The sequence below is a fragment of the Carex rostrata genome, chromosome 12 (assembly GCF_964058835.1).
Source record: "Carex rostrata chromosome 12, lpCarRost1.2, whole genome shotgun sequence".
NCBI classification, from domain to species: domain Eukaryota; kingdom Viridiplantae; phylum Streptophyta; class Magnoliopsida; order Poales; family Cyperaceae; genus Carex; species Carex rostrata.
Genome location: NC_135929.1, coordinates 7973198 through 7983202, shown reverse-complemented (window position 1 = coordinate 7983202; position 10005 = coordinate 7973198).

Here is a 10005-nt window from a genome sequence, read left to right as displayed (position 1 = left end):
TCATGTTTACAGGGCTCCATTTATGGTTTTAAAGCTTGTGTGCATTGTAATTTCTGCTGGATAAGTTGTGTTAACTAAAATGCTGCTAGTTAAATTCCCTAGAGAAACCTGAATTACAATAGGATGGTAAAGATGTGTACTAGGATTTCCCATTGCTTGATAGGTGGTTTGCATTATGCTTTTGGGCTATTAACTTTAGGCCCCACTTTTTGAACAGATCCATCTGTGAATTGTGATCTTTGAATTGTCAACTGTAGTGCAGTGTGTTCTCAAAGTGGTTATCCATCTCGGGTCCCATAGAACCAGTGGTGGAGACTGAGTGTTGATGCACATCAGCACTTAAAAGAACAAAATAAAGAGGGAAATTGAAACCAAAAATGAGTTTTAAGGGAAACTTGGATTTAAAATTGCTATAGTTGTTAGCTATATGAATTGATAGAAAAAACATTGCGATGTCTGCTGGTATATATATATATATATATATTTATATATATGATATATCAGCCCCAATTTTCAGTGACTTGTGATAGAATGTGATTTGCTTCTGCAACAGAGGATCCGAGCGCACCTTGACAGAGAGACGGATAAGCATAACAATGAGTCAACGAGATGGCACAGTGCAGATTGGATGGCTCATATTTAATATCAAGAAGAGATGTCAGATCTAATCTGGACCGTTAATATGAAATTAATCAGGACTATGAGATTTACATACAAACCAGGGAGGGGGGAGGGGTCCCACAGTACAGCTTTAACATAAAAAGCAGCAACAAAACAAAGGAGAAAAATACAAAAAATGCATGACAGAGGCAAAAAGCAACAAAGAATAGAATATAACGCTACACAAGGGGACACAGAGAGAGAGAGGGGACAAGCAGAGACGCACAGGCTTATTATGCTAATGCTAATGCTAATGTTATGTAGCAAGATGGCAATGTATCAAATCAAAATAAAAGATGATATATGCACATCTACACGCGTGAACTGTCTTTTTTTATACAGGCACAGTACGGAGCATTTAAGGTGACCAGAGGTCCAGAGGAAGCATTTTGCATGGCAAGGTCTTGTCTTCCCCCATGCCATACTATACCAGCCACCAGAGCACAGCAGAGCGTACCTCCCTGTTTGAATATTCTCCTGCCTCTGTCACAGTGTCACACAAAACATGAGCACTGAGCCACTGAGCATTGAGCATTGAGTACTATCCTCTCTTCTGTTCTCACCTTTAATTCGATTTATTGCGAATTCAATACAGTTCCAACTGTTCGGACTATACTCATGTTACTCTGCAATTCTCCAATTGCAATCTAGTGGAATATTTGGCGTTATATGATAGGTTTAATTTTATTATTACAGAGATGAGAAAAGCAGAGAAATTGAGCAGAAGAAGGGGATTATTACACAGGTAATTTAGAATATAAAATCAGAATAATTACATGACATATGCAACAAAATATGCATGAGAAGAATATTTTCTTCTTCTGTTAGAATACAAACGGAAGTTTTTTCGCTTATTATCTATTATTATTTTAATCAAAAGAGAAGGATCAGATGCTCTATATTTCATTTCCATGCATTTTTAATCAGTGTCATTTCTTGCTCAAAAAAAAAAAATCAGTGTCATTTAATGGGAAGATTGTTTTTTGTTCAAAAAAAATAAATAAATAATGAGGTGCTATTTTAAGAGCAATAATTATATAAAAGAGACTTTTTTTCTCTTCATGCTCTTATTTACCCTTCTTCAAATTCTGTTTACTACCTAAAGAATAAAAAGTGGCTTTGCTATTTTTTTTCCTTCATTTTTTTTTTTTTGAAATACAACTTCCAACTAAAAAATGAACTAAATTTTATTTAAAGTTTTAAACTCTTCTTACTTGGAATGATTTAAAATAGATAAAACACCCAGCCAGATATTTCAACAATTAATGGTTTAAAAAAAAAATTAAGAAAGAAAAAGATGGAGCAAAACAAGTGTAAGTGATGCATTCCCAGATTAAATTACTCAATACAAAGCTTTATCCTCACACATTACAAAACACTAATCTCTAATCACCAAAAATACAGATAAAATCATACAATGTCATAAAAAAAAAACAAAAGAAAGAGGTAGCTAGGGAGATTGAGAGAAGTGAAGAAGAGGTCATGCACACAAGCTAGCTAGAGCGTCCAAGAATGCGTCCCTTACAACCTATTTAAATCTTAGACAGATAGAGACTAGAGAGAAAGAAGAGAAAGAAAAAAAAGGTAGCATGCAATTACCAAGAGAAGAGATCGGACCGTAATGCCTCAATTCCCCACAAAACCAAAGCAAACAAGCTTCGGATTTATCTATGCGGCTGCTGCTTGTTTTTCACCATTGCATCATGATTTGAGTATTCCCTACATTGCTCCCTTGGAAATGGCCGAGCACACTGGGATTCCATATCAGAGAGATAGAGATAGAGATAGAGAGAGATATTGACAGCCGCTGTCAAGTTTCAAAAAGAAAAGAGAGAGAGAGAGAGAGAGCAAATAAGTGCACGAGTCAAAAATAAAGGTTGGCTATTTTTTGTTGTGAGGAAACAGGCAAGGAGAAGGACAGTTGGCAGGAGAGATGTTTTTTTTTTTAGCAGGGAATATTCTCATGAAAAATTGTTTAACTTTCGGTCCAGTGTATATATTAACAGGAGGGATCCACATAAAATGTTTTTTGTGATATCCAGTTACAATTTATATTTTTAAAGTTCAAATAATCAATTCAAATTGTTTAACATGATAGATATGTTAAAATGTACTTGCTTATCAAATTTTATATTTTTTTGAATTTTTTACTATTTAATAAGTATTTTACAAAATTGTTGTTTTTAGACCATTGAATTTTTGTACCTATTTTAATAAATAGTAAAAAAAATAAAAAATATATGTAAAATTTGATCTGCAGGTATATTTTAATATATCCATTATGTTGAATGGTTTGAATCAACTGTTTAGACTTTGAAAATGTAGAGAGTAATTCAGTGCCACCAAAAAACATTGTAAGTGGATCCCTCCTCATATATTAAAAGAATACATTTTGCACGAATATTAAAGCAAAAAAATAGTAAATTATGCATGGGAAGAGAAATAGGCGAATTTTTTTAAAAGATAGTTTGCATCTCTATTTATAAATCAATTGAGCCACAAAAAAAATTTACGTATTTTGGAGTTTTCTACTATTATTACTTTTGTATTAATATAAGTTTAGAGGAGGATTTTGGTTGCTTCAAAGTCTAAAATTTAAATAATAAATCTGAATTTTAGTTGGTTCTTCTTCTTTAGAAAAGTTATATAAAGTCTGTGATATTTTCATATAAAAAATACTATAAAAATTATTTTGAATTTTTATACAAAAATTTATAGTAATAAACTAATAATAATATGAGGAGTGATCCACTTACAACATCTTACAATAATTTGGTTTGACAATTTTTAAAGTCTAAACAGTCGATTCAAATTGTTCAACATGATCTCTATATTAAAATATGTTTGGAGATCAAATTTTATGTTTTTTGAATTTTCTTTTTTACTATTTATTAAGTATTTTGCAAAAATGTTGTTTTTTAGTGGTCTATAATTGTCTAAAAACAACAGTTTTGTAAAATATTTATAAATAGTTAAAAAAATCCAAAAAATATAAAATGTTATTTTCAAGTACATTTTTATATAGATATCATATTGAACCGTTTGAACTTTGAAAATTGAAAAACCAAATTGTTATAACATGTTGTAACTTATAAATGTAACTTGTAAGTGGATCTCTCTCTAATAATATTGCAATTATTATTTTTGTTTGGGTGTGGGTGGGGGCGGTTTGTATTGTGCATGTTTTCTTAATGCTAGTGGGGGTAATTTATTGTAAAGAGAAATGAAATCTAACACATCCTAGAAATGAAAACTAATTCCAGAGGTTTGTCTCCAAATCTTAGGTAGGTTGGTCAAAAAGTAACCCCACCACACATTGTTGGGACCTTAAATAAATAAATATTCTCATTACTCATTTGTTTGTTTCTATTTTTCTCACTATATAAAATAAATATTCTCACATGTTGATTGGCATCTTATAAGATAGTGGCTAGAGTGGGAAAAATAGCATGACAGAGTCGGCTCTATTATGGAACGGTACGGCGGTATGGAACGTGTATCGGTTACGTGCTATGACTCACGTGTTCCGTGCTGTGATTATCTTTTGAAAATTTGGCACAACACCGTACGTTACGTGAAAGATCTAGTTACAACACGGCACGTGATCACACGGATCACGTGTGATCCATGTAATTAGAACCGTTAGATCTTGATCAAATAATGAATCTTGAATAAACTAACTTAAATTATGATAAAATAGTCATGCAAGTCACGCGAGGTCACGACACATTTGGATACGGTGTGACTTACGTGGCATGACTATTTGCTTGTCGCAACCGCTTATTGACATTTTGATCACGACACGGCACATCACGAGACCAAAATCACAATGTTTTAGTTACAACACAATACGTTTTTTCCACTCTATTAGAAAGGAGTAAAACCCCTAACTTATAGCATATATATTATAGAGAAGTAATATAAGAGCTTCAAATCAAGAAAAAATATCCAAGCATCAAATGCTTGAATTATATTAAGTTTGAAAAATCATATTTTGTTACGGTAATTCTAGAAATATACATATATTTTCTAATACATTTATCTAACAGTGTTGAGAATTATCAATTATGAAAATTTCAAATAATAAAATTAAAGTACAAAAAATCGTTTATTATTTATTTACATATGTTTCATTTTTTTCCCTTTTTTAAATGAGGAGGGTACAATACCTTTATTTTTTCTGTCTTTACCTTGCCTCCATTTTTAAAAATATTTTGTTTTTGTATTTATGTGAATCAATAATTTAAAAAATTAACGTCTAAAAATTATCCCTATTAGTACGTTTTTTACAAGCTCTTAATGACAACCAAAACAAAGTTGAAATGTCACAATTTTGTATACGTGCATAGATAAAATGATGTAGATCATATCCAACGGTTTCATTTAATTTAGTTCTTAAATTTTAAATTTTGAATTATTAAAGTTCCTAAAAATAAAAATATAATAAAAACAAAAAATAAAGATATTTGAACAATCTTTTTAAATATTTGGTACAAACCAAATTATTCCATAACAGTGAGTTTTAGTGTAACTTGTACCTGGAAAGGATAAGCAGAAGTTAGTGCGATTGGATTGATATTTAAGCAAAGTTGTAAGCAAAGAACAAAGCGCACATTGCACAGAAATCAAGGATTATAATATAGCACAAGGGGAATGAATGCTCTCTTTTCCACAAGTATGTCAAGTATAAAAAATCACATTAATTAATTTCTTATTATGTTGATCATGAATAATCTTAATTTTCAAGAAGTAGACACGTCATTGCAAACGTCATATACTTACCTAGTTACCTCTCTTCGGCCCTCTTCGGCGCACCGATGAAAATGGATATGGACATAGAAAAATTGAAAATTTGAACTGCTTTTACTTTTTACTGTTCCAAACATCTCTTCTCCAACAAAATGATTGATAAAAATGGAAAAGCTCCAATCTATTGCAATGTTTTTGTCCCTAATTCTTTCCTTAAAAGAAGTAGATTAGAGTAATGAGTATTTAATCATATACTAACAAAGTTATTAAGTTGCACTAAATTTAAGAACCATGCTTGAGATGGTTTTTGAGACACAAAAAAAGGTACATTATACAAATATAAATTCCATGAGCATGCATGACACTTGGAAATGGAATCTTCACACCTTTTTCTCTCTCTTTTTTTTTCCTCCTTTCTGCTCCAAAAGGAGGGATAACAAATTAAAAATTAATACACAGCCTTCCAATCTACGGTGCTCAAAAACATACCACATGAAGACATGATAGAAGAGAAAGTAGGTAATTGGAGTATCTAAGGAGACATAATATTTATTATTATAGTTAAAAAAAATTGTTTATAATAATAATGTTATAACCAAGGAATAGGGAATAGGTGATTTTGAATTTCGTATGACATGTTCGTCTGTCACTGTATTTCACCCGACTTGCTAGCTTTGAATGTTCAATTTTCTATATTTCTTGTCTTTTTTTTTTTTTCTTCCTCGGCACTTTTATTTTATTTTCTCTCATTCAATTATGTTTTTATTTATTTTTTGCGATTTTTGAGTGAGCGCATATATGGATCAGTCAATTTCTTTGTCATTTTCGTAAACAAATGTTATAACCAACAAAAAGGGAATAGGTGGTTTTGAATTTCGTAGGACATGTTCGTCTAACACTGTATTTCATTCGACTTGCCAGCTTTGAATGTTCAATTTTCCATATTTCTCGCCTTCTTATCTTTTTTTTTCTTCCTCTGCCCTCTTTTATTTTGTTTTCTCTATTTCAGTTATTTTTTTGTTTTGCGATTTTTGAGTGAGCGCATATGTAGATCAGTCAATTTCTTTGCCATTTTCGTTTTTTTTTCTTCTCTTTAACAATTAGACAAAATAAATCTGAGGTTCAGAGTACGAGTAAGTAATTTATAATTCCATTGATAGATAATTAAAGATTATAAATTGATCAAACTCTACTAATTCAAATTCAGAAATAAACAGTTGTCTATCTTGTTACAGAGTGACTCTGCCACTGTCAAGAAATGTGTTATTAGTGTCAAGTGTCAACTCTAATGATATATTGTGAATTTGGAAAATTATATCTGTATTAAATTTATGAATATGATAATAACATTATTCCAACTAAAGATTGTTGTTGTTTTAGGCAAGAATTTTTAAAAATTATTATTAATTGTAAGTTTGTAACTAAAAAAAGAACATAATCAAAGTACAAATCCACAGTGAGTGTAGACTATTTTTTTTTTACAATATCAATTATAAAGGGGGAAAAAAAATACTTAGAGGTGCTTAATTTTATTTTTATTTCATTTTTAGGGTGTAACTGAATAATTGGAAATTTTCAGGGTTACATACAAATATTATGATGTCTATTTTGTCTTTTAAGTTGAGACTTGAGAGCCATGTGAACTTTTGTACTGGAAAGTCTCATCATTTTTTAAAAGAAGCGCAGCATTATAGTTAAATAATATGTTAAACAAAAGGTAATAGTATTAATGTAATCGTTAAAACTTTATATATTTGATAAAAAAAAAAAGTTAGAAGTAATTTTGAATTAATCCAAATTTAATACACATTTTATTAGATAATCAAGAAAACCTATACATAAATTTAAAGGACTTTCTCGATTCTTTTGGTATGTTGAGAAATATAGAGATCCATTGTGGAGAGTTTCAGAGGCGGACTCAGAATTTTTGTTGGAGGGCAAAAAAATAAAGAATCTGATTTAAATAATTAATCGGGTCTAAACCCATTAACTAATTAGGTACTCGATAAAAGAAAAATAATTTTTTAACTTATACTTTTCAATTCTCTGACTTGTAATTTCTAATTCTCTAACCTATAATTCTAATTACCAATTATAATTCAAGAAATTTATTTTATTTTAATCCTAAATTTAATCCAAATTATAAATTAAACATTTAGAGGAGGGCAAAAAAAATTTAAAAGGAGACAAAGTCGATTGAAACATCCCGATCTCTATTAAAACTCAAAATTCAGAAAAACAACTGCCCTCCGAGACCATGTGGGTCCGCCTCTGAATAATCTCAAAACACATGGATAACCTTTTATATTTTATTTATATATTTTTATGTTTTGTGATGAACCAATATTTCTCAATATATTAAACAAATCCGGGGACCAATGATCTGATTCTGATAACCACGTGGGTAATATTAAGGGAAACAAAACAAAAGGTACAGAAGAAATGCCACTGACTGTATACAGTATACATAAATGATAGCATGCCTTAATAAACAAAACAACACATATGATGTCTTATAAAAAAAAAACAACACAGATAGATGCTTCAGACAGATAGAGCCTGATGCACATAATTTTTTTCTTTTCAGAAATATAATAAATATTTTGCCAGAAACGAGATAGATGGTACTTTTTTTCCGAAATTTTTATTTATACCATTTAAAAAAAAAAAAAAGCTAAAACACTCGTAAAATTGGGGAATTCGAAAAATATCAGGGTTTTCAATTCAATCTGCGATCTCATTTTTGGGAGGGCACAGATTGATTGGAGGTCCCCATAGAACCTAAATATCAGAGTATTAGTATATTATGGCATTTTTTAGTTTTTGAGAGGCCTCCAATTCAATCTGCGCCCCCCCTCCCCCCTCCCCCGCAAGAATAGAGCCGCAGATTGAATTGACGGTCCTGATATTCTTAGAATTCCATATAAAATGTGGTTTTTTTTTTTCGGAATATAGTATAAATAAAAATTTCGGACTTTTTTTAGGTGTCACATAATGACTCGAATTATTGATTCGATTTTTAGATATTGATGTAGGTCTTCAAATTTAGTCACTAAAAATCCAAAAATTAAAAAAAACCGTAGCATTGATTCAGTTCCTTTATACATTCGATGTGAATTTTCTTTTTACATTGATGCTAAAGCATCCAGAGTATTACTTCAGTTCCTTTAAATTATTTCAAATTGTTCATGATCAAACTTGAATTTTTTTAGTAAATTTAAAAAAAAAAAAAAATTGTGAAAATATGAGTGTTGCATGCCTTTCATGAGCCTGTTAATAAAACTCCAACAAAATAAGATGCATGACAGGCTGCATAGCAATAATGGCAAATCAGAAATGATTTAAGTGCATATTCATTCATTCATGGGTTAAAGAAAGAAAAGCAGCACTACTACTACTATTACTATTAGAGGTCAAATTGAAAGATTCTCTGCTTTATTGGGGATTTAAGTGCTGCCTTTTGTTTCAGTTCCCTGTTCTTCCTAAAAATAATAATAATAATATTAATAAAAGCACTTCCCATCTCAGTTTTGATCTTCTTTGGTTAGTACAACTTACACAAATAATTTGTGTTTTATTTGAAAAACATATAATATTTTTTTATTCGCGGATAAAACGCGAGTCACGAATTATTTGCGAGAAAAACACGAATTATTTTTTTTTTGGGTTTTTTTTGCTTTGTTATTGTACCGAATTATTTCCGAATTATACTTGAATCACAAATTTTTGACATTGCCAGACCGAACCTGAACTATTCATTTGTCACTGTGAGTACAAGTGTACAACACTTGAGTTTTGTTTCTTGCCCTCTTTTGCAAATAAATGGGAGAAAATGTTAATTTAGATTATTCCGTATAGAAATAGAGTTATTATTAAACTGTATATTAAAATGTTGTAGAATATTAAATTTACTAATATTATAAACTTTAACTATTTTTATAATTTTTAAAAGCTGACCCTAATTAATAAAAATACATCAATATTTACAAATCAAACATGATCATTTAAAAAAAAAAAACTTTTGTAGTAAACAAAAATCCTAAAATAATAAACTTTGATATTCGACAAGATTTAATATGTAAATTTTATTGTGCGAATTGACCATTTAAATATAAAATAGAAAATTTAATGACATGATAATATTAATATATTAACTTAGCACTCTTTCTCTGTATATATTTGCTCAATTATCATAGCGGTCTGAGTTGGAAAGAATTATGTTGGCCCAATTTGCATGACATACGTAGGGCTGTTCATAAGTCGAGTTAAATCTGAATTATAATTAATTCGGATTTAATTCATGAGTCAATTCGAGTTTCTCATTCAAAATCGAGTTGAAAATTCAACTTATGAGAAATTCGAGTCAACTTAACTCAACTCGTGACTCATGAGCCAACCTAAGAGACAAACTAAGATCGATTAAACAACCCAAGTTTCAATTTAGAAGTGGACTTAGAAAAATGTATAATTCTATGTTGTTAAATCCACATCACAAATTCTACCAAGTATGTATATCAGGAGAATAATCATAGATAAATGGAACAAGTGATTAAAATAAAAAATAGTACAAAGCCTAAAATAACAGTTGGGAATTAG